The 25,026-nt window shown below is 48.0% G+C and overlaps 1 pseudogene; it reads right to left on the reverse strand.

Moving 5' to 3' along the window:
- LOC134958089 (X-ray repair cross-complementing protein 5-like) overlaps window positions 1–25,026 on the reverse strand; it is a 230,080-nt pseudogene that overhangs the window by 114,178 nt on the left and 90,876 nt on the right.

A 25,026-nucleotide genomic window follows, 5' to 3' on the forward strand; every position in this document is an offset into this window, starting at 1 on the left:
GTGCCAACTTGGCACATGGCCCCTTGTCCTCCGTGGTGTTTGCTGCTGCTTTCAAGATGGCGGCGGCTGACTCATCTTCTGTTACTGCTGGCTACCAAGATCCTGCCGGTAGCCCCCCGCATCACTGCAGGGTATGGAGGACTGCTGTATCCCATAATGCTTGCCCTCGGCTAAGAGGCACAACTGTAGGTTGTCGCGGGAGGTTGTCAGTTCTCCCTCCATCTTGGAGGGTGGGGGGAGATTGCCACCCTCATCCCCCTTAGGTGGCAGGGGTGCGGGACAGGCTCTGCAGGGCAGTGATATTGGCCCAGAGGTGACACCTCCACTGTCCTTTCCACCGCCCCGCCTGCAGCCTCTTAACTCCCCCCCCATCACCACAGGATCCGGAGGGCTGCCGGATTCCCCGATGCTTGCTTGCGGTTGAGTGGCACGGGTGAGGGCTATCGCGGGAAGTTGTCAGTTCCACTTCCATCTCAGAAGTGGGGTGATATCCACCATCGTCCCCCATAGGTGGCGGGGGTGCGGGATAGGCTCTGCAGGGCGGTGATGTCGTTTGAAGGGGGTATCCTCCCCTGGCTGCTCTGCCGCCCCGCCTGCAACCTCCTCCCGCATCACCGCAGGATCAGGAGGGCCGTGGATTCCCCACTGCTTGCTCACGGCTGAGAGGCATGGGTTGGGGATCGATTGAGGTTGTCTGTCCGTCCCCCCATCCTGGAGGGGGGGAGATAGCCACCCTTGTCCCCCTTAGGCGGCGGGTTTGCGAGACAGGGTGGTGATGTCAGCTGGAGGGGGTATCCTCCCACGGCCGATCCGCTGCCCGCCTGCAGCCTCCCCCAGCATCACCACAGGGTACGGAGGGCTGCCAGAATCCCCAATGCTTGCTCGCGTTCGAGTGGCATGGGCAGGGGCTGTCGACTGAGGTTGTCCGTACTCCTCTCCATTCTGGAGGGGGTTGATAGATATGTTTTTCCCCCACTTAGGCGGTGGGGGTATGTGACAGGCACTGCAGGGTGGTGCTGGTGACTGGAGGGGTCACCTCCTCCGGCTACCCTGGATCCCTTAATAATTTCCCATGGTTGAATGTCATCGCTGCGGGCTATTGCAGGAGGTTATCTGTCTGCTGTTGTCTCTCCCTTCAGTGTCAGGGAGGGGTGTTGGGCGCTGGCGGTTAGGGGATCGGGCACCCCCCACCGCGCTTGGTGAGACTGTTCTCGAGAGACGATTGTGAAGACAGGTTAGTTTTGGCCTACTGATGATGTATTGTCACCATTGAACTCCTCAATAAGAGAAGAACTATAAAAGATCAGACATTTGTTGCATGTGCAAAGCTGAGGAGCCAGAGGAGCCTGAGCTACCATCTCCGATATTATAATCAAATGCTACAAAGTCAGTCAAAATTTGGCTGACTGCGGGGGTGGGCATATGGGGCGTCCCGTGCCCTCGCACCCAAAGCTTGCTTGAAGCTGTTGCGCCCGAATTCCCGGCCCGGGGACTTGGGCGGTGACACTCCGGTCGGCGGGTACGCCGCTGGGTCGGGCGTCGGGGGGGGGGGGGGGTCTGTCCCCTGGTCCTCCCGTCCCCCGTGACTGCTCCCTCCCTGGGCTTAATACTCGGCCAGAGCCCCCAGCGGGGCAATAGCAGATGCGGATACAGGACAACCCCGGACATGGGGATTTTTTTTCCCGTTCTGTGGTTATTTTTATTTTTTTCTTGGGAGGGGAGGAGGGGGGTGGAAGGTACTCTTTTTTGTGTGTGTGTTTTTATCATTATTATGTTTTGGGGGTGGGGGGACACACCTGCTACCGGTGTGTATTTTTCCCGTACTGGTTTTTGGTGGGTCTTTTTGTTTATTTCTGGGAGTTTTGGGGTGTGTTGTTTTTTTGGGTTGGTTTTTTTTTTGGGAGGGGGGGGAGCGGAGGGGAGGAGGGTGTCTTTTTCTTGCCCCAGGCACTGCAGTGGCGGACGGGAATACTGGACAAACCCCGCTGCCGCTCAAGGTATTTTTCCCGTACTGTTTATTTTGGGGGATTTTGGGGAGAGTTTAAAAAAAATGTGTGTGTTTTTTTTTGTGTGTTTTTGTTGGGGGGGGGGGGGTTCATTATGGTCTTGTGTGCGTATTATTTTTATGCCTTCTGCTGCAGCAGTGGATGGGTAAATTGGACAACCCAGCTGCATGCATTATTTTTTTAACGGAGCAGGCAAAAAACACACAGCATCACACACTCCCGGAAGTCCTTGGTTTGTCTCCCACCCCCAGAAGTTACCAGTTATATTGCTCACTCCCAGAAGTCCTCGGTTTGTTTTCCACTCCCGGAAGTCCTTGGCTTGTTTCCTCAAGACAATGAACGCGGATCGGGCAGACAGTAAAACGGATGGCAGTGATGAAGACTATCTCCCTGACTCATCTGAGTTCAGCAGTTCAGTTGACAGCAGCGGGGAAGAGAAATCTTGTAACGGGAGACAGGCGCTGGAAGTAGCCAAGGCTTCCTCCACAGACGGCGGCCTGAACCGCCGGACGCATCACGGCGTGTCAGTCCAGGTTCTTAACCGAAAAGGGGATGGTTCCAGAACATATAGCAACAAGAAAAACTTCTGCCTATGGTGTGAGAGGCCATACTCCAAAATTGCGAGGCACGTGGAAGCCGTCCACCGCAGTGAGCCGGAGGTTGCAAGGGCACTGAGCTTTGACAAGAACTACAGGGAAAGGTCAGTGAAGCTGGACCTGATTCACCACCTGGGGCACATAATATCGGTGTTCTGCGCGAGGGCAGTGGTGTCCTACTACCTTGCAAGCAGCCGGCCAAAGCAGCAGCTCACCAAGATTTCATGCACTGCGCACACTACCAAGGTCTGTTCTCCAGGCGACACCTATGGCGACATGTGAAGAGGTGCCCTCTTCGAAAAAAGGGTGGCCACCCCAAACCCAGTAGAACTAGTGATGTGCACCGGAAATTTTTCGGGTTTTGGTTTTGGGTTCGGTTCCGCGGCCGTGTTTTGGGTTCGAACGCGTTTTGGCAAAACCTCACCGAATTTTTTTTGTCGGATTCGGGTGTGTTTTGGATTCGGGTGTTTTTTTCAAAAAACCCTAAAAAACAGCTTAAATCATTGAATTTGGGGGTCATTTTGATCCCACAGTATTATTAACCTCAATAACTATAATTTACACATTTCCAGTCTATTCTGAACACCTCACACCTGACAATATTATTTTTAGTCCTAAAATTTGCACCGAGGTCGCTGGATGGCTAAGCTAAGCAACACAAGTGGCCGACACAAACACCTGGCCCATCTAGGAGTGGCACTGCAGTGTCAGGCAGGATGGCCCTTCCAAAAAATACTCCCCAAACAGCACATGACGCAAAGAAAAAAAGAGGCGCAATGAGGTAGCTGTGTGAGTAAGCTAAGCGACCCTAGTGGCCGACACAAACACCTGGCCCATCTAGGAGTGGCACTGCAGTGTCAGGCAGGATGGCCCTTCCAAAAAATACTCCCCAAACAGCACATGACGCAAAGAAAAAAAGAGGCGCAATGAGGTAGCTGTGTGAGTAAGCTAAGCGACCCTAGTGGCCGGCACAAACACCTGGCCCATCTCACGCAGGATGGCCCTTCCAAAAAATACTCCCCAAACAGCACATGACGCAAAGAAAAAAAGAGGCGCAAGCTCTTCCTGTCCAGTGTTGGGAAGGTCAGGCATCGCAACCGACACAATTGGACTCTCCTTTGGGATTTGTGATTTCGAAGAACGCACAGTTCTTTGCTGTGCTTTTGCCGCAAGTCTTTTCTTTTTTCTAGCGAGAGGATGAGTGCTTCCATCCTCATGTGAAGCTGAACCACTAGCCATGAACATAGGCCAGGGCCTCAGCCGTTCCTTGCCACTCCGTGTCGTAAATGGCATATTGGCAAGTTTACGCTTCTCCTCAGACGCTTTTAATTTTGATTTTTGGGTCATTTTTTTACTGATCTTTTGTGTTTTGGATTTTACATGCTCTGTACTATGACATTGGGCATCGGCCTTGGCAGACGACGTTGATGGCATTTCATCGTCTCGGCCATGACTAGTGGCAGCAGCTTCAGCACGAGGTGGAAGTGGATCTTGCTCTTTCCCTATTTTTTTAACCTCCACATTTTTGTTCTCCATATTTTGCGCACAACTAAAAGCCACCACAGGTATACAATGTAGATGGGTGGATAGTATAGTATTATATTACTTATGGACGACGAGTGACGACACAGAGGTAGGTACAGCCGTGGCCTAGAGTACTGCTGCTTATATATATAATATACTGTATAACGGACCTGGTGGACACTGTCAGCAGACTGCTAAATTAGTATGAAGAAAAAAACAACAACACAGGTATACAATGTAGATGGATGGATAGTATAGTATTATATTACTTATGGACGACGAGTGCACTGACGACACAGAGGTAGGTACAGCCGTGGCCTACCGTACTGCTGCTTATATATATAATATACTGTATAACGGACCTGGTGGACACTGGCAGCAGACTGCTAAACTAGTGTGAAGAAAAAAAAAACACCACAGGTATACAATGTAGATGGATGGATAGTATAGTATTATATTACTTATGGACGACGAGTGACGACACAGAGGTAGGTACAGCCGTGGCCTACCGTACTGCTGCTTATATATATAATATACTGTATAACGGACCTGGTGGACACTGTCAGCAGACTGCTAAACTAGGATGAAGAAAAAAAAACACCACAGGTATACAATGTAGATGGATGGATAGTATAGTATTATATTACTTATGGACGACGAGTGACGACACAGAGGTAGGTACAGCCGTGGCCTACCGTACTGCTGCTTATATATATAATATACTGTATAACGGACCTGGTGGACACTGTCAGCAGACTGCTAAACTAGTATGAAGAAAAAAACAACAACACAGGTATACAATGTAGATGGATGGATAGTATAGTATTATATTACTTATGGACGACGAGTGACGACACAGAGGTAGGTACAGCCGTGGCCTACCGTACTGCTGCTTATATATATATATATATATATATATATATATATAATATACTGTATAACGGACCTGGTGGACACTGTCAGCAGACTGCTAAACTAGTATGAAGAAAAAAACAACAACACAGGTATACAATGTAGATGGATGGATAGTATAGTATTATATTACTTATGGACAACGAGTGCACTGACGACTCAGAGGTAGGTACAGCCGTGGCCTACCGTACTGCTGCTTATATATATAATATACTGTATAACGGACCTGGTGGACACTGTCAGCAGACTGCTAAACTAGTATGAAGAAAAAAACAACAACACAGGTATACAATGTAGATGGATGGATAGTATAGTATTATATTACTTATGGACGACGAGTGCACTGACGACACAGAGGTAGGTACAGCCGTGGCCTACCGTACTGCTGCTTATATATATAATATACTGTATAACGAACCTGGTGGACACTATCAGCAGACTGCTAAACTAGTATGAAGAAAAAAAAAACACCACAGGTATACAATGTAGATGGGTGGATAGTATAGTATTATATTACTTATGGACGACGAGTGACGACACAGAGGTAGGTACAGCCGTGGCCTACCGTACTGTTGCTTATATATATATATATATATAATATACTGTATAACGGACCTGGTGGACACTGTCAGCAGACTGCTAAACTAGTATGAAGAAAAAAAAACACAGGAGTGTTTTTCAGGCAGACAAACGTATACTGGACTGGTGGTCACTGTCAGCAAAACTGTGCACTGTACTCCTGCTATAACTGCTCCCCAGTCCCCACAATTAGGCAGTGTGAGCAGAGCAGTGCACTCAGCACAGATATATCATGCAGCAGTGCAGCACACTGAGTGAGCACAGATATGGTGGTCGGAGCGTTTTTTTCAGGCAGAGAAACAGGATTAAACTCACTGGTGGTATAATCAAAACCCTGCACTGTACTCCCTAACAGCTGCTCCCCGTCCCCAATCCTCCCCACAATTATAACTAACTAAGTCACTCTGTGTTCTACTATAACGGAGAGGACGCCAGCCACGTCCTCTCCCTATCAATCTCAATGCACGTGTGAAAATGGCGGTGACGCGCGGCTCCTTATATAGAATCCGAGTCTCGCGAGAATCCGACAGCGGGATGATGACGTTCGGGCGCACTCGGGTTAACCGAGCAAGGCGGGAGGATCCGAGTCGCTCGGACCCGTGTAAAAAAATGGTGAAGTTCGGGCGGGTCGGATTCCGAGGATCCGAACCCGCTCATCACTAAGTAGAACCAGGGTCCAGTCCCTCTGCACTTATGCCACACCCGTTCCGCCAGGTGTTGGCACCGGCCTGTGGAAGTTGTTGAGCCAAATGAATTACGATTATGTGGTAGCCGTGATCAAGGGGGACAGCTGCATCATACAGGTCGGGCGGCACCTCTACAACCGACTGGGGTCTGATGTCGGCAAGCATGAGTACATCCGCCAGAAGCTCCGAGAGGTGGGTTGGCTCCTGCTGCATGCGATGAAGCTCACTCCATTGCGGAGCATGGAAGATTTCATTTGCCCACCCAACTTCTTCCATGTGGTGCATGCCGTCAGGAGCCTGGCCGACTACAATGAAAAGACCAACACCTATAAAAAGTCCACTCGCTGGCCCTGAAGGTGGGCCACAGCTTGCAAAAGATTTCAGCATGGTCGAGTGCCAGGAACTGATGGAGGGCAGTGCCCTGACAGTGGACAGCGCACGGAGCTTCAGGAAACTGTACGAGGCGAGGTGGAGCGAGCTCATCTCAACTGCTGCCCTGAAGACCCTGCGAGAGATAAAATGGAATACCCCGTTCCTCCTACCCTTCACTGACGATGTGAAGCGATTGAACCTGTACCTCCTTGACCGGCAGCGTGAGTACATCAATGGGTTGTCTGCCCACCCTTCTGCAAAGCAGTGGTTAATGCTGGCCAAGGTTACCCTCACGCAGCTGATCCTCTTCAACCGCAGGAGGGAAGGTGAGGATTCCAAGATGCGGCTATCCTCATTTGAATCACAGCACACTGCCGACTTGCAGGGCGACATGGACCAGGAGATGGAGAAGGCTTTCTGTCACCACTTCACCTGTATTGAGATACATGGAAAAAGAGGCAGGAAGGTTCTCGTCCTGTTATCCCCATGCATGCAGAAAGCGATGGAACTCCTGACCGAGAAGAGGGCAGGGTGTGGTGTCAGGCCTGACAATTTCTAAGTTTGCCAGGCCAGCCGCCTTATCACACTTCAGGGGATCCGACTGCATTCGTCTCTATGCCCGGGAGTGTGGGGCCAAGCATCCCAAAGCACTGTCCTCCACCCGCCTCCGGAAGCATGTGGTCACCCTTTCCAGGGTCCTCAACCTAAGCGACACCGAGATGGACCAGCTAGCAGATTTCCTCGGGCATGAAATCCGGGTGCACAGACAGTATTACAGTCTTCCAGAAGGTACCCTGCAGCTGGCTAAGTTAAGCAAGATCTTCGTGGCCCTGGAGCAAGGGAGAATGGCTGAATTCAGGGGCCGCAGTCTGGAGGAGATCTCCATCGATCCAGATGGCAAGTAAGTATCACTCGACGGGTGGCTCCTGGGACTGACACTGTAAGTGGGCTGGTGTGATGGGATTTACTATCTATCTCTATTTCCAGAACCAATCCAGGTGGCAAGTTATGACTCTGGGGATGAGCCAGAGAGGCAAGCCAGTGAGGCGACAGTGGTGCACACCAAGAAAGAAGCAAACAGTGTGGCAGTAGAGGGAGCCACTTCTAAAGGTGGGTGCAACCTTCCATACCGGTGGGGGTTGGTGGAGGGTGGCCTTGGCTGGTAATGGCTTTGCAGGGTAACAGTCCTTTCCTCTCCCACGTAGGTGACAGCAGAGGTGCTAAGAGGAAACCATGGACCCCAGCGGAAGTCAGAGCTGTTGAAAGACACATGATGCAGTTCATCCACTCCTGCAAGGTCCCGGGAAAGAAGGATTTGTGATGCGTGCCGAAGGGCTGAAAGCCAAGCGCTGAAGGCTCGGAACTGGCTTTCAGTTAAATTCTAAATAAAGAACCGAATAACTGCGATAATGAGAGCATGAACTAAATAAATAAAAAAAATAAGTAAACAAACAAACACATGCATACATACATTAGTAGGTTAAAAAAGACGACAAACGTTAGTAGCCACATACACCACATTCTCACGACAGGAGAAGGTGTCAGCAGCTAATGCCTTACCAACCCAAAGAAGCTAAGTGCGTCAGGGTGGGCGCCCTGTGGAGCCCAGTGTACCTCGCAGAAAGAGATTTAACAAGGGTAAGTCCTTACCATAAATCTCTTTTTCTGCTGCGGGGTACACTGGGCTCCACAGGTAATAACATTGGGGATGTCCTAAAGCAGTTCCTTATGGGAGGGGACGCACTGTAGCGGGCACAAGAATCCGGCGTCCAAAGGAAGCATCTTGGGAGGCGGAAGTATCGAAGGCATAGAACCTTATGAACGTGTTCACTGAGGACCACGTAGCCGCCTTGCACAATTGTTCAAGGGTCGCAGTAGAACGAACCTTAATGGTAGCAGGAGCTGGAAGGCCAGCCTGTACATAAGCATGTGCAATCACCATTCTAATCCATCTGGCCAGGGTTGGCTTGTGAGCAGGCCAGCCACGTTTGTGAAAACCAAACAGTACAAAGAGAGAATCCGACTTCCGAAGGGAAGCAGTTCTCTTCACATAGATACGGAGAGCCCGTACCACATCCAAAGACCGCTCTTTGGAAGACAATTCAGAAGAGGCAAAGGCCGGAACCACAATCTCCTGATTAAGGTAGAAAGAAGACACCGCCTTAGGTAAATACCCGGGACGTGTCCGAAGAACCGCCCAATCACGGTGAAATATTAGATATGGTGACCTACAAGACAAGGCACCCAAATACGACACCCGTCTAGCATAGGTAATAGCCAGCAGAAGCACTACCTTAAGAGAAAGCCACTTAAGGTCTGCAGATTCAAGGGGCTCAAAAGGATACCCTTGCAACGCCTCCAGAACCACCAAGTCCCAAGGAGCCACAGGCGGGACATAAGGAGGTTGAATTCGCAAAACACCCCGAGTGAACGTATGCACATCAGGTAAGGTCACAATTTTTCTCTGGAACCAAACCGACAAGGCAGATATATGAACCATGATGGAGGCCAAAGGAAGGCCCAAGTCCAGGCCCTGTTGTAGAGAGGCCAAAAGTTTGGCCGTACTAAACTTGTAAGCGTCATGATTGTTAGATGCGCACCAAGCAAAGTAAGAATTCCAGACCCTATGGTAAATCCGAGCAGAAGCCTTGACGTTGAGTACAGCCGTCATTACCGCCATGACTTTGGTGAAGACTCGCGGAGCCGTGGTCAAACCAAAAGGTAACGCCCGAGAAAAGGATTTACCGGTAGGTAACCAAAATCCTATTTTCTCTTAAGTCCTAGAGGATGCTGGGGTCCACATTAGTACCATGGGGATGTACCAAAGGTCCCATAGGGGGCGCAAGTCTAGTTACTAGCGTAGTCAATAGTGTGGAAAAAGTAGGCCAAGGCGGGTCATTTTGATCCCCCGTTGCTAAGGTCCCACTGGGGGGCAATGAACCCCCAGAACCCTCAGCTGCTATATTCTCCTCAAACGTGTCTGCAGCGTCACCACCACGCAATGTGGGATCAGCCCCAGCTCTGTCACCCCTTGTAGCTGACATATCTGAAAGCTCAATGCGAGGCAACCCAGTACAATAACAGCAGCACAATACCTTACAAGAACCCCCTGTGTAGTGTATTTGCACAAACAGAGAATTCCAGAGATATATGGTGACTAAAATTCACAGAGAAAAATACACAATAAGTATATCTTGTGAAACACCTATATTAGATAATAACCCTGACGCACGTAGCCCCCTCAGGTTATAGAATATAGGGATAGCAATCTGAGTGAGATACACGAAATGGAGGTCACACTGCAGCTATATGCACACACACATAGTCACATTGTACAATGCAGAAATTATGACATGCAATAAAACTGCACTGGACTAGTAATACAGAGTAATACTAAGTATGGCTATACAGACAATAGATATAACAATGCACAGTAAATACTGGATGTATATCACAGGGTACTTGTACTATAAAACACTGACTAAATGCACTCTTTCTTAACTAACACTGTCAGCAGACATGTAGAATACTTAAGTGTCCTGTAAAATGCACAGCACTGACATGCAGGCGGCTTTACAGAGGAGGATTTGCCCAAACAGTCCCAGGATCAGCTCAGCTTGTCCTAATGGCGCCCAAACGGTGACAGGGAGTGAGGGAGAGAGAGATATGCAGCTCCAGGGTGGGAACATTTACGCTAAATGGCGCCCTGGGGCTGGGGGAGGGGCTACAGGTCAACGCCTTATCCCCCTACTGGACTTCACCACCAGGTACTGTGGGCTGTATAATAAATGGTTATTAATAAAACAGACCTGTGCCCTTGCCCTGGTGGTCTAGTGTGGTCCCTGTACTGCCACAGTGTCCACGCCAGCGCGCGCGGCCCGCCTCCCACCGGCCGTGCCGGATCGCGATTTCCCGCGGGTCCCGCCTGAGGGACCCTCTTATCTCCTCCCTGTGTGCGGCCATGCGATCCAGGAGGGCAGCGGTGGTGTCTGTGACTGACAAAGAAGAACCGGAGCCTCCGCTGTAGGTACCCGGCAACCAGGGAGAGGTGATGGAGCTGCAGCAGGAGATGTCTGACTGACATGCAACACTTACAGTGCCTCTGCTGCAGCCCTTGAAGTCTTCATTTTTCACTTTGAAAAGCTCTTCTCAGGGCTGCTGGAGCAGCCCACCTGTTGTATGCCTGCAGTGCATGGCACCAACTACAAAACTGAGCTCCTGTGCACGGAGGCAGGGTTATAGAGGAGGCGGCGCTATGCATTCTGGGAACAGTCAGAGCTTTTAGCCTGTTGGTGCCTCGGATCAATATCCTACTCTACACCCCCCAATGTCATTCCCTGTGGAGCCCAGTGTACCCCGCAGCAGAAATAACACCATTACGAATAGTCAGCGTGGAAATTGCGGAGTATCAGGTGCCACTGATGTGAGAGGTGAACATCGACTGCGAAGGGCCGACCAACGCGCTACAGTAAAATGAACAGTTCAGCGAACCCTGCTGCGTATGGGGCTCCAAAGGGGTGACTCTGGCTATAAGATGGTGGTCAGAATAATGTGACTCGACTGTGTATATTTCCTGGATAAACTGGAAGTTACCTTTGTGAATGGTTAATTAATTATATGTTATTAAATCATTTCAACATAGCAGAACCTTTTACACTCTATGTACCTGAGCTTTCTTCGTGTCACTGGGAAGCAGCAGGCTGCCCGTCTCCTTGTTGAAAGAACGTGTCTTGGTTTTTACGGGCTCATTGGTCTCACGGTACAGCTTTACAGGGTAGGATTTCGTAGCTTTTATCACCAAATTAAACACACCCACTGTGAGACACAGGTCATCACTCAGCTTCAGGGAGATTCTATAATAGGCAAGAGAAATTATTATTGACTATGTATATTACACAGATGTTAATTATATACTTTTAGCTGTGGATGGTATGCTCTACCGCTACAAAGGGGCCTTGAATGTAGTTATCACATATACACTATAAGGTTATAAGAAATGCTTTGTTGTAAAACGGGTTGTATAAACTCTAATTAAGGGCGGGATGTATCCTGCATCGCATATTGCATGCGATACATTCCACAACTTACTGCAAGCATAGCATTGTTTATTAACGTTGTATGCATGAATAAATGCAACAAAAACACAAAGGAACAACTCTTCCGGATAAGAGCTGTCCTTTGCGTTCGGAGGTCTCCAAGGTTTAATGACCTAGGAGTCAGACTGGTCATGTCCAATCTCTCTCAGGGGAATTCTGTGGTGAGAAACCAGAAAGTTTTGCTTGATACATATGGGAATGCGTCAAACCACCGAAACTGGCAGATTTCCGAGTTCTGACTGCAATATTGCCTTAGTACATCCTGCCCTAATTCTTTTGTTAGTGAATGGTAAGGTTAGTTTGAAAGGGGGATTGGTGCTAAGAAGCTCTCATAACGAATCATATGCAGCCCTTGGTGATATTAAACACTCCATTTGCCCTTTCAAACTTCACCCACATGTAATTGCTAAAAGCCTTTAAGATAGCAAGATGCTGTAAAAACAAATACTGATCCAGGTATCTCTTAATCTCCCTACGTCTTCAGTTGACAAGTAAAAATTCTGGTGGTTTATATGAGGTCACTATAAAGCACTCACTTTTGTTTTGCAAAACACAGAATTTAGATTGAACACTGTATTATGAACTAAAAGTGGCAAAGAACTGGAAGATACAATTCCTGGCCACCCCACCATACATTTAGACTAGCTTTTCTCTAACCCAGTTCTCATGGAACCCTAACAGTGCATGTTTTCCTGATCATCTAGCTGGAGCACAGGTTCTATTTACAGGTGGTACCAATTATACCTAAGGATACCCTGAAGGCACACTCTGTTAGGGGGCCATGAGGAAAGAGTTTAAGAAACACTGCTTTAGACAGGCAACGATCGTCTTGGTGCATCACAGTATGGAGTGATCAGCCACCATCTTTAGAAAACGTGATTTTAATACCTACCGGTAAATCCCTTTCTTGTAGTCCATAAGGGATACTGGGGTTCACTTAATATGATGGGGTATAGACAGGGTCCAAAGGAGCCAGTGCACTTCAAAATTTCTTCAACTGGGTGTGCTGGCTCCTCCCCTCTATGTCCTCTCCCACAGGCAGTTATAAGTAAAACAGTGCCCGAAGGAAAAAGGACATACTTGAGAGAAGGAACATAACAATGAGTGGGGAGATTCACACACCAGCACACCACATCATAAAATGACCAGCAACGACTGGAACAAAAACAGCAACAGCTGAACAGGTAACGTTTGAAAAAGAAAAACCTGCAGAGAAGTCAACGCACAGAGGCGGGCGCCCAGTATCCCTTATGGACTACAAGAAAGGAATTTACCGGTAGGTATTAAAATCCCATTTTCTCTGGCATCCATAAGCGATACTGGGGTTCACTTAATACGATGGAGATGTCCCAAAGCATCCAGACAGGGCGGGAACGAGCGTAGACGCCTGCAGTACTGCCTGCCCAAACTGGGTATCCTCTTTGGCAAGGGTATCAAACTTGTAGAACTTCACAAAGGTGTTCTTCCCCCGACCAGGTAGCAGCTCGGCATAGTTGCAAGGCCGAGACTCCACGGGCATCAGCCCAGGAAGACCCCACTGATCTTGTGGAGTGGGCCTTCAGAGACTGTGGAACGGGCAAGGCTGCCGACACAAAGGCCTGTTGGATAGTCAACTTAATCCAACGAGTAATGGACTGCTTTGAAGCAGGGCAACCCTTTTTCTGCATCATACAGCACGAACACGGAATCAGTCTTTCTGATATGAGCCGTTCTCTTCAAGGCCCTCACGGCACCCAACGACTCCGGAGGAGCAGATGTACCAGAACTTGACGGGACTACAATCGGTTGATTCAAGTGGAATGCAGAGACCACCTCCGGCAGGAACTGCTGTCTAGTCCTGACCTCAGCTCTGTCCTCATAAAAGACCAAGTAAGGACTTTTACTCGATAGGGCCCCCAATTCTGAGACACGCCTAGCAGAAGCCAGGGCCGGCAACATCACAGTCTTCCACGTGAGGTACTTGTCTTCTACCGTCATCAAAGGTTCAAACCAGGAGGACTGTAGAAATTCCAACACCACATTCAAGTCCCAGGGTGCTGTGGATGGCACATTGGGAGGATGTATGTGTAGAACTCCCTGCAAGAAGGTCTGAACTTCTGGCAACACTCAACTTCTTCTGGAAGAAAATTGAGAGAGATTAAATCTGGACCTTAAGAAAACCCAGACGTAAGCCCTTATCCACACCAGCCTGCAGGAAACGTAAGAGACGTCCTAAGTGGAACTCTGCAGGTGGATATGTGCGTTCCTTACACCAGGACACCAGGAGACATATCTCCTCCAGATATGATGATAGTGTTTTGACGTTAAAGGTTTTCTGGCCTGAACCATGGTTGCAATAACTTTCTTGGAAAGGCCTTTGCGAGCTAGGATGCTCCGCTCAACCTCCAAGCTGTCAAAATAAGTCGCCGTAAGTCCGGGTAGACACATAGGCCCCTGTTGCAGACATGTCCAGCAGATCTGCATACCGCGCCCTCCGAGGCCAATCTGGGGCAATCAGAATCGCCTGGGCTCTTTGATTCCCGATTTGTTTGAGCACCCTCGGAAGCAACAGAATCGGAGAAAACAGGTAAACCAAGCGATAAGGCCAAGGAGACGTCAGCGCATCTTGAGCAATACCAGCGAAACTTCTTGTTGAGTTGCGAAGCCATCATGTCTATCTGTAGGAACCCCCAAGTCGATGATCTGTTGAAACACCTGTTGGTGGAGACCCCACTCTCTCGGGTGGAGATCATTGCAACTGAGGAGGTCCACTTTCCAGTTGTCCACCCCCGGAATGAAGATGGCGGACATCGCTTTTGCGTTTCTTTGTGCCCAGAGGAGTATTTTTGACACCTCTCGCATGCAGGCTCTGTTTTTTGTCCCTCCTTGTCGATTTATGTCAGCCGCTGCTGTGGCGTTGTCCGACTGAACTTGAATCGCCTGATCCCTGAGCAGAGGACAGACCTGAAGCAGAGCATTGTAGATCGCTCGAAGTTCTAGAACATTGATTGGAAGAAGGGCTTCGTGGGTTGACCATCTGCCCTGGAACTGAGCTGCTTGGGTGACAGCTCTTCATCCTTTCAGAATCGCATCTGTTGTAAGGATCCAATCCTGAATCCCAAAACTGCAACCTTCCAGTAGGTTGGAGGACTGTAGTCACCACAGGAGGGAGAGCCTGGCCTGAGGTGACAGCCGAATTATCCGGTGCATTAGAAGATGTGATCCGGACCACTTGCACAGGAGATCCAATTAAAAAGTTCTGGCATGGAACCTTCCGTACTGAATGGCTTCGTAGGAGGCTACCATCTTTTCCAACAACTTTATCAAAGATGAATGGATATCAGAGTAGGCCGTAGGACAAGTCGTACCATCTCCTGAAGTGTTTTTGCTTTGTCATCTGGGAGGAACACTTTCTGGGCCACAGTATCCAGCCACATTCCCAGGAAAAGGAGCCGCTGGGTTGGCTCCAAGTGGGACTTCTGGAAATTGAGGATCCACCCATGGTGTGACAGAAGTTGGATAGTGCGGTCTATATGGAGCAATAAAAGCTCTCTGGATCTTGCCTTTATCAAGAGATCATCCAGATTAGGGACAATATTGACCCCCTGGACCCGGAGTTGGAACATCATCTCCGCCATCACTTTGGTGAATAACCTCAGGGCTGTGGATAGGCCGAAGGGTAGGGCCTGGAACTGGTAGTGATCGTTCAGCAGGGCAAACCGCAGGTAAGCCTGGTGAGGCGGCTAAATAGGGATATGGAGATAAGCGTCCTTTTATATCCAGAGAGACCAGGAACTCCCATTCCTCCAGGCCCGCAATCACTGCTCTCAAGGATTCCATCTTGAACTTGAAAACCCTGAGGTAAGGGTTCAAGGATTTCAGATTCAGAATGGGTCGTACCGAACCGTCCGGTTTTGGCACCACAAACAGGTTGAAGTAGTAGCCCTCTCCCTGTTGTGGCAGTGGTACTGGAACAATGACCTTGGACTGGACCAACTTTAGGATAGCCTGTTGCAGCGTAACCCGTATCTCCTCCAAAGCTGCTAAGCCTGATATGAAACATCATTGGAGAGGAGCGCTGTCGAACTCCAGCTTATAGCCCTGGGAAATTAGGTCCCTTACCCAGGTATCCTGGCAGGATCTGTCCCAGATGCGGCTGAAGTGGTGCAGATGAGCTCCCACCTCGAGGTCCCCTCGGGGTGGGTAGGCACCGTCATGCTGAGGCTTTTGTGGAAGCTGCACTGGTGCTTGGTACCTGGGAAACAGCAGCAACTGGTTTTCTTGACTTACCTCTGGTGCCTCGTGCCGCATTGGAGGCACCTCAGTCTCTTGATCTGAACCTAGTGGTCCGAAAGGACTGGTTGGACGGCCCTGGGTAGGAACGCCTAGCCGGCGGGGCCCCTGAGGGGAGAAACGTGGATTTTCCTGCAGTGACCTTAGAAATCCATGTATTTAATTCAACCCCGAAGAGCCACTCCCCTGAGAAAGGTAAATACTCAACACTGCGCTTGTAATCTGCGTCCGCAATCCACTGACGCATCCCCAAAGCTCTGCGCGCTGATACTGCCATGGTAGTAGTCCTAGCATTAATAGTGCCTATTTCCTTGAGAGTCACACAACACGCGTGCAGTGTCTTGAATGTGTTTGAGGAGTGTCACCGTAGTGACCAGGGGCATATCCCCCGCAAAGACCTCTTAAAGTTGAGTCGCCCAGGTATGGATGGCATGAGACACCCAGCAACCCGCTATCGCAGGTCTTTGTGATACACCAGCCGCTGTGTAAATAGACTTTACTGTAATTTCTAATTTTCCTGTCCCCAGGGTCTTTGAGCTGAAAAGACTCAGGGGCCGGCAGTACCACCTTCTTAGAGGCGGGAGACTGAGACATCAACGGCTGGGGGTTCTTCCTACCTTCTGGTGTAAATGGGAAAGAGCGTGAAAACTTCCTTGTAACCCGATATCTTTTTTCAGGAGTTTTCCCGGCTTGTTTAAAAACCTCGTCTAGTTCCATAGAATCAGGGAAGGTTATGTTAAGCTTCTTCTGCTCTAGGAAAAACGATTGCGGTGCAGCAGCGTCTTCCAAAGGTATTTTTAATACATCCCTGATAGCAAGAATAAGGGGCTCAGTAACCTGTGCAGAAGTGGAATCTTCTATATTAGGTTCCAAATCCTCCCCCTCCTCCTGAATATCCTCATCAGATTCTGAGAGTAGAGCAGGCAGTCTACGTTTAAGAGGCCCTGAACCAGTGAGGGGGGGCTGTCTTTCATCAGCCTTAGCAGAGAGGTCTGCAACAGCCTGTTGCAGTTGTTGTTGTGTTGTCTGTTTATTAGCATTGAGCTGAGATGACATGTCTGCCATCATAGCCTTTATGGCACTGAGCCAGGATGGCTCCTGACCCTCAGCCCCCAGTCTCCACACTAACTTGGGAAGACTGACTGCATTGGTCACACGATAGGGAACCAGTTGTAAAAGGGGAGAATCTGGTGTGACAAACCTTGCATACTGCGTGTTTGACCATAATTACAGTAACAACACTCATTACTTGTCCTATTCAGGACATTAGATTGTGTACAATAGCGGCTCTCCCCCTTGTAACACACCCCTGTACCCGTTTCCTGTGTACCCCGGAGTGTCTGGAGGAGCAGTGTGTCCTTGCTGCTGCAGCGCTGGGCAGAGGAAGGCGCCAAAATGCAGCTGGTCCCGCTAAGAGAAAGCTCCGCCCCCTATAATGGCGCCAGAGCTACAGAGAATATTTATACTGGCAAAGTCTCCCTATCATGTGCAAACATCACAGAGACTGCTAGTTTGCACTACCGCTGCCAGTGTACACAGGGGGGAGCTATAGCGGGTCCCCCTCTGGAGGGTCCCGTATGCCGCCCCTGCGTTTTGCCGCACCCTAGCGGGGCCCCCGATACTCACCACTGATGTCACCTTCAGGCTTTGTTAGGGGTGTACGGCGTGCTGCGATAGTGACCCCGGAACTGACAACCTCTCAGGACGTTGGTCCTGCAGCAGGGAAGCTGCTCTGACACCTTATAGAGGTTGGTGACCAACACCTCCCCCTCCCCCCTAACTCCCATGGTGCAGGTATACTGTTGCCCAGACAGTATACCTAAAATAATAACGTTTAAAAGAAACTGAAGAAAAATCCTCTGGAGCTCCCAGAGTGTGCATCCTCTCCTGAGGGCACTTTTTTCTAAACTGCCTGTGGGAGTGGGCATAGAGGGGAGGAGCCAGCACACCCAGTCTATGAAATTTAAAGTGCACTGGCTCCTTTCGACCCCTTCTATACTCAATCGTATTAAGTGAACCCCAGTATCCCTTATGGATGCGAGAGAAATAGAGGATAAAATTAATATGAAATTAGCACAGAATAGGCTTAGGATTCATATAAAATGTTCCTGCTTAGCACTTAACTGTATCCTCGCTTACAAAGATCATGTAACCCCCCCTCAAAAAAATTAAAATAAAAACTGCCCGTTTTGTTTCCTATATTGTAAATTACAACACTAATTTAATGTCATAATAAAAAGGAGAAGCTCACCGAAAGATTTTTCGAGACATGGGAAAGTAACATACATACCCTCTCCCACTCACATAAGGAACAGTGTTTTAGGAATACGCTATTGCCACCATTGTGGAACGTGACACTTACTCCTGGTGTGTGTTATACTGTATTTATATTGCAAGGACTTATTTGATGCTATGTGTTTGTCATGCTTCAATAAAGAAAACCGATTGAAAAAATTTTTTATGTAAAAAGGTAAAAATTAACTACAGAATATTCCATATTAGTTTACTACATTTCTGTTACACACCAGAAACACTGGTTGGGGTTTACTGGTTTGGGTTTCTATTGAAATGTGATTAAAACATATATAAACTGGCAAAAAAAAAAAAAAAAAAAGTGTCTATTAATGTAGGTGTTTTTCCTTTTTTTTTTAAACATTAAATTTTTATTGAAGATTTTTCACACAGAAATGGGGAACAGAAAAAAGAGATAAAGGGAAACATAGGGGCAGTCTGGAATGGTTACCATAATCAAAGCACTATTAACGCACAGTTGGATGAATATACAATTGGTTACATTGGTCGTTCAGAAACAAAAAAAAAACACAAAAAAAGAGGCATAGCACAAACCAAAAAAACCAAAAAAGTTGTCTGATATTACAACATTCTTAAAGTAGTCAGTCTAGGTGGGGTGAAGCACAGATAAATCAATTGCAGAGCTATAGACGGTTAGCCTACCTTCTCTCCCCCTATAGTCGGACCAACCTAACCACTTCAGGTGAATAGAATTAGCTGAGGAAGAATATTTAGCTTCCGCTGTTTCAAAAATGTAGTGTTTGAGAATCTTATTTTGGATAGACGCTAGGGAAGGAAGATTCTCAGATTTCCACAATTGGGCTATAGCAGCTTTAGTAGCTATCAGGATATGCCCCAAGGCATAACGATCACCTGCGGAGAGGTGGTCTATGTACAAATGAAATAACGCTAAAGCTGGGTCCAGGGGAATGAAGAACCCTAAAACCCTGCTAACCATATTAAAAACTTCTCTCCAAAGTGGTTGTATAAGTGGGCACGCCCAAAAAATATGAAAGATATCCCCCGTTGAACCACATTTCCTCCAACATAATTTAGATTGTGAAGGCCAGATTCTATTTTGTCTTTCAGGGGTGAGGTAGGCCCTCTGTATAAGCTTATAGAACATTTCGGAGTGGTTAATACATTTGGAGACTTTAAAACAAGACTTAAATATACTGTCCCATTCTGCATCAGTAAAGGATCTATTCAAGTCTCTTTCCCATAAAATCTGCGCTTTGAAGTTAGTCTGTGTGCTGCTAGTTAATTGAAATTGATACCACCACGTAATCCCATATTTGTGGGAGGACGTCTCCATTCGGCTTTTAATATAAGCCGGAAGAGAAGGTTTGTTAAGATGCGGAGAAAATGAGTGTAACCAACTTCTCACCTGCAAATATTTGAAAAAGTCTTGAGTCCGAATCCCAAATCTCTCTTGTAATTGAGAAAAGGACATCAAGACGTCACCTAAGAAAAAATCACCCACAGTGGAGAGCCCCTTCCGAATCCAATCTTCTAATGTAATGTTACGAATCAATGACATAAGAGCGGTCAACGACAGGCAGGGGGACGGCAATTTGATCTCTTCCGAAGAGGACACTAGTTTATGCCATGAATCTAGGGTCGCTTTAATAGACTTGCAAGATCCGAACCTACTACGGGCAGCAGAAGGTGGTAACCAACACAAATCAGAGAGAGTAACAGCATTCAGATAGGAAGCCTCCAAAATAACCCAAGGTTTCAGGCTCGAAGTGTCAAACCAGTCTCTAGACTGACTTAACAGACAAGCAGCATGGTACTTTTCTATATCTGGGAAAGCTACCCCCCCCCCCCCCCCCCCCCGGTTTGTTTGGGCAGAATAAGAATCTTTTTAGCAATTTTCGACCTAGAGCCTCCCCACACATACCTAATCAGGAAATCAGGACCTGATTAAATTTATTATAGAAGAGTTTGGGAAGGGGTCTTGGTATGGCGCGAAACAGATACATTAATTTCGGCAATAGGACCATCTTGGCAGCAGCAACTCTACCCAGCCAAGACACCTCCTGCAGCATGCACTCCCCAGTCAGCTCCGCAAAGGCTTTTAATAATGGGGCATAATTACATTCAATTCAATTATCTTCACTGGACAAATGAATCCCTAGATATCTCAGGGAGCAGGACTTCCAGGCGTATTTGTACGATTCCTTCAACCTAGAGACCACAGTCGGAGATATATTGAGTGGGAGGGCCTCAGTTTTATTAGTATTCAATTTATAAAAGGAGACATCCGAATAGTCTTGGAGAACGGCATGAAGAGCTGGCAAGGAAGTCTCAGGATCAGAAAGACATAACAAAATATCGTCTGCAAACAAACTGATTTTGTGAGAAATGCCCCCTATAACAGGGCCACTAATCGAGTCCCGGGATCTAATGCAAGCAGCCAAAGATTCTATCGCCAACGCAAAAATAATAGGAGATAACGGGCAGCCCTGACGAGTGCCATTAGAGATGTCAAAGGGTGAAGATAGACATCCGTTAACAAAGACCCTCGCACAGGGCAAGGAATAGAGAGCCAGGATAGAGTCCAAGATCCTTCCAGAGAAGCCAAATTTGTCTAGAGTTAATCTCATAAAGTCCCAGTTCAATCTATCGAACGCCTTTTCGGCATCCAGAGACAAAACTAGGAGGGGTTCTTTTCTACAGGCAGAATGTTCAATAACATTAATTACTCTTCGCGTATTATCTGGGGCCTGTCTGTTTAACACGAAGCCCACTTGATCAGGGTTGATAAGAGAGGGGAGGAGGGGACTGATACGGTTGGCAATTAATTTGGCATAAAGTTTCAAGTCTGTATTTAATAAAGCAATTGGTCTAAAATTTTGGACAGAGGTGGGAGTTTTTCCCGGTTTGGGGATGGTGATGATTTGAGCTTCCAGCATCTCCCTGGGGAAGCGCCCGGCTTCTGAGGCTTCATTAAACACCGATAGGAGTACCGGAGCCAAACTCTCCTTAAAGGATTTATAGAAACCAGAAGGATAACCGTCGGGACCCGGGGCCTTATCTGCTGGAAGGGAGTCAATAGCCTTTTCGACTTCCGCTAAAGTCCAGGGCACACTAAGGGAGCTACAAGACTCCGGTGACAGCGAAGGGAGAGGAAAATTGCCCAGAAAATTTTGAACATCCATGCCTGTGGGTTGAAAAGTGGAGAAATCCTCCTTCAAGTTGTACAGTTTAGAGTAATATGATGCAAAGACATTTGCAATTTCGTCAGGATCATAGACTCCTGCCCCTATCCGAATGAACAATATGAATTTTTTCTTTAGCTTTCCTGCCCCTCAACTTCCTCGCCAGCAGTCTACCAGCCCGGTTACCATATACATAGAATTTTTGGTTCAGTCTATGCAGGTTGCGTTGGACTTCTGCTAAATAGAAAACGTTTACTGCCTCTCTGGCTTCCTGCAATGATTTAAGAAGGGTTTTATCATGTGGATGTGCCTTGTGAGAACTCTTCAAGGAAGCGACTGCACGCTCAGCTTGTTCAAATTTTTTACGATATTCCCTTTTAAGTTTAGCCGCAGCTTGAATTGCTGTCCCTCGCGATACTGCTTTGAGGGCACACCATAATGTGAAGATGGATGTCTCCTGAGGGGAGTTCTCAGAGAGGTAATAATCTATGGTGGTTTGGACAGCCTGCTTGGTCTCCGGCTGAAGAAGACTTTGTTTACCTAAGCGCCAGGGGGCTGGGTAATCTTTCTACTACCAATATCCCACTCGATAAATAGTGGGGAGTGATCCGACCATGACATGGGGAGAATGGAAATTTTACGGATGGACTTTAGAGTCCACTTATCCGCTAAGGCTAGGTCTATTCTGGAATAAGAGGCATGTACTGGGGAATAAAATGTGTAGTCTCTATCCATGGGGTGTTTAACGCGCCAAAGGTCTAAAAGATCATATTCCGCCAATAGTTGACTAAAGCCCTTTGCATTCCTATGGAGCTGACTGGAGAGTGAGGGCCGCTTGCCATAGTTATCAACCAAAGGGTCAAGCGTCAAATTAAAGTCCCCCAAGAAAAGTAGAGCACCCTTGGCCACTTGTTGCACCTTAGCACAGAGTTTCCTGCAGAATGCTAGTTGCTTGGTGTTCGGGGCATAACAAGAAACAATCGTCACCTCTTTATTTTCAAGAGTGCCCACCAAGATTAGAATTCTCCCCTCAGGGTCGCAGTATTGCGACGTGAGGGAGAACGCGCAATGTTGAGACACCAAGATTGCCACCCCCGCCTTCTTCGTTGGTCCATTGGCCAAATAACAATGGGGAAATCTCACATTAGTAAACCGTGGAGGGGCCAAATTAATAAAATGTGTCTCTTGGACGGCTATGATTTGAGCCTTAAGTTTATGAAAATAATTAAGTGCTAACTTCCTCTTATGCGGGGAATTAAGACCTTTTGCATTTATAGAAACAATGTTAACCATACTGTAAAGGTATCGAAGATTGCAAAATTATCATCAACCAGCTGGCATGTAGAAAATATGTGCAACAATTTCCAGACAGAAGGAGAGGAAAAGAGAAAGAAAGGATAAGAAAAAGGAGAATAACAATTAAAGGAAACATAACATTAACCCCTCTCGGGGGCACGGTTGGACGCCTAACCATGGCGACTCAGATTTACTCTATGGGGGGGTAGTGGTCACTCTGCCCACACCCGAACCAAAATTTAACAAGATGCAGTTTCTCGGACCTCTATCTCTGAACCCCCGCATCGCCAGCTTCCGCGATTAATAGACAAACAAACAAACAAAAAAATTATCTAGGGTAGAATACCCAGCTGACAAAGAGACGTGGGCGGCTGACGGGGCAACAGAGGCAGACAAACATTAAACCAACGGTGTTGAGGTATCACCGAAAAAACAGTCTAACAACACTCAAATAGGCCGTACATAAACACCCATAATAAGCATACGCCAAGGAACTGGTGTAAAATAGGAAACATGATATAACAAAACGATCAGAGAGATATAAAAACAATGCAAGCATAATAGAACAGATGATACTCAAAGATCAGCAGCCAACGAGGTCCAGTCCCGCTGAAGGCCTCGTTCGGGCGAGGTGTGTGTAGATGAGCTTGCAGAGTTCCATGATGCGAGGATCTTTTTACCCTCCTCAACGTTCGTTATAACTACAGTGGAACCTTCTCGAGAAATAAGCAACTTTGTAGGGAATCCCCATCTGTATAGAATGTTCTCTTTGCGTAACACTGACGTGATGGGGTAAAGAGAGCGCCTTTTCGCTAGAGTGGCAGGGGACAGGTCTCCGAATAGCTGAAGTGAGCCCAAAGCCTTCGAAGCAGTATCCGAGGGTCTTGCAGCTTTCAAAATTGCCTCCTTCACATGGAAATAATGTAACCTCATAAGGACGTCTCGGGGGACCCCATCAGGAGCGTTCCTGGCTTTAGGGAGCCTATGGATGCAATCAATCAGAAAGTCCGCCGAGCGGTATGAGGGAAGGAGTTTGCTAAAGAGGTCAATTGCAAAATCGTTCAACGCGCTATTGGCGACAGCCTCTGGAACACCTCGCAACTTTATATTGTTACGTCTCGATCTGTCCTCCAGCTCCGAAAGTTTGTCTCTGAGTGCTGTGACCTCATTTTGAAGCAGATCATGGGAAGAGATCAGGTCATTATGCGACGACACAACTTCACCCATTTTTGTTTCTAAGTGATCGGTGCGGCCACCAATCTCATCAATAGATCTCTGGCATTCCTTCATAGTCGCTCTGAATTCTGCCGCAACTTCATCCTTAAATTGCGTTAGGAGATGCTTCATAGCGCCCACCGTAAGCGAGTCACTATCCTTGATAGAGCTGGTGTGTGCGGTGACAGTGGTAGGGGCGGACGCAGCTCGCAGCGGCGAGGACACAGGGAGAGCAGACTGAGAGGAGCCACTCCGGACATCTTTTGTTTTAGCGGCTTGAGGAGAAGGTTTAAAGAACGCCACTTGGGAAACAGATTTCGCTGACTTACATTTCTTGGGAGGCATAATGGAGCTGACCGACACAAATAGAGGAACTGGAGACAGGAGACGTCAGTAATAGCAATCAAAGAAGGATCCACATGAAAGTTGAATTGTCATATCATGTAGTCGGGTGGAGGCAGAGTTATCTCAGAGCAATCACATCATAATAGCGTGGTCATTTTACCATGTGGACAACGCATCTGATTTTCACGGCCGGTGCTGGGACAACTGCGTTCCAATGAAGCCTGCAGTATAATATCTATTATGTATCGAGCACACTGTGGGAGAAGTGCATGCAGTTACACCCCGTGGCCACAGGATGGGGCAGTTGTAGTAGAAGAAGATACTGCTGAGGAAAAGTCTAAAGCTCCACACAAAAAAAAAAAGGTAAAAGCCTAGATCCCTCAGCAGAGGCCCCAGAGTGGGAACACAGCTAAAGTAGAGCCAGAGGGCCACCAGATCCCGTGCAGCCCCAGTCCAAAGTCCCCCACTGCAAACAGGCACACTACCTTCACATAGCCAACCTCTCCAGAGGGATCCAAAATGGCCGCCACGTCTCCTAGGTGCCTGCTTTATTGCTGTCCCCCACCGCCAGATGCCTTCTCCACTTGCTGCCCAAGGGGGGTGTCCACCCTGGGGGTCAGGGGGAGCCAGCCGATGACTCCTACGTCCCGGGGAAGGTCCGCGCCGCTTCC

The sequence above is a fragment of the Pseudophryne corroboree genome, chromosome 9, assembly GCF_028390025.1.
Source record: "Pseudophryne corroboree isolate aPseCor3 chromosome 9, aPseCor3.hap2, whole genome shotgun sequence".
NCBI classification, from domain to species: Eukaryota; Metazoa; Chordata; class Amphibia; order Anura; family Myobatrachidae; genus Pseudophryne; species Pseudophryne corroboree.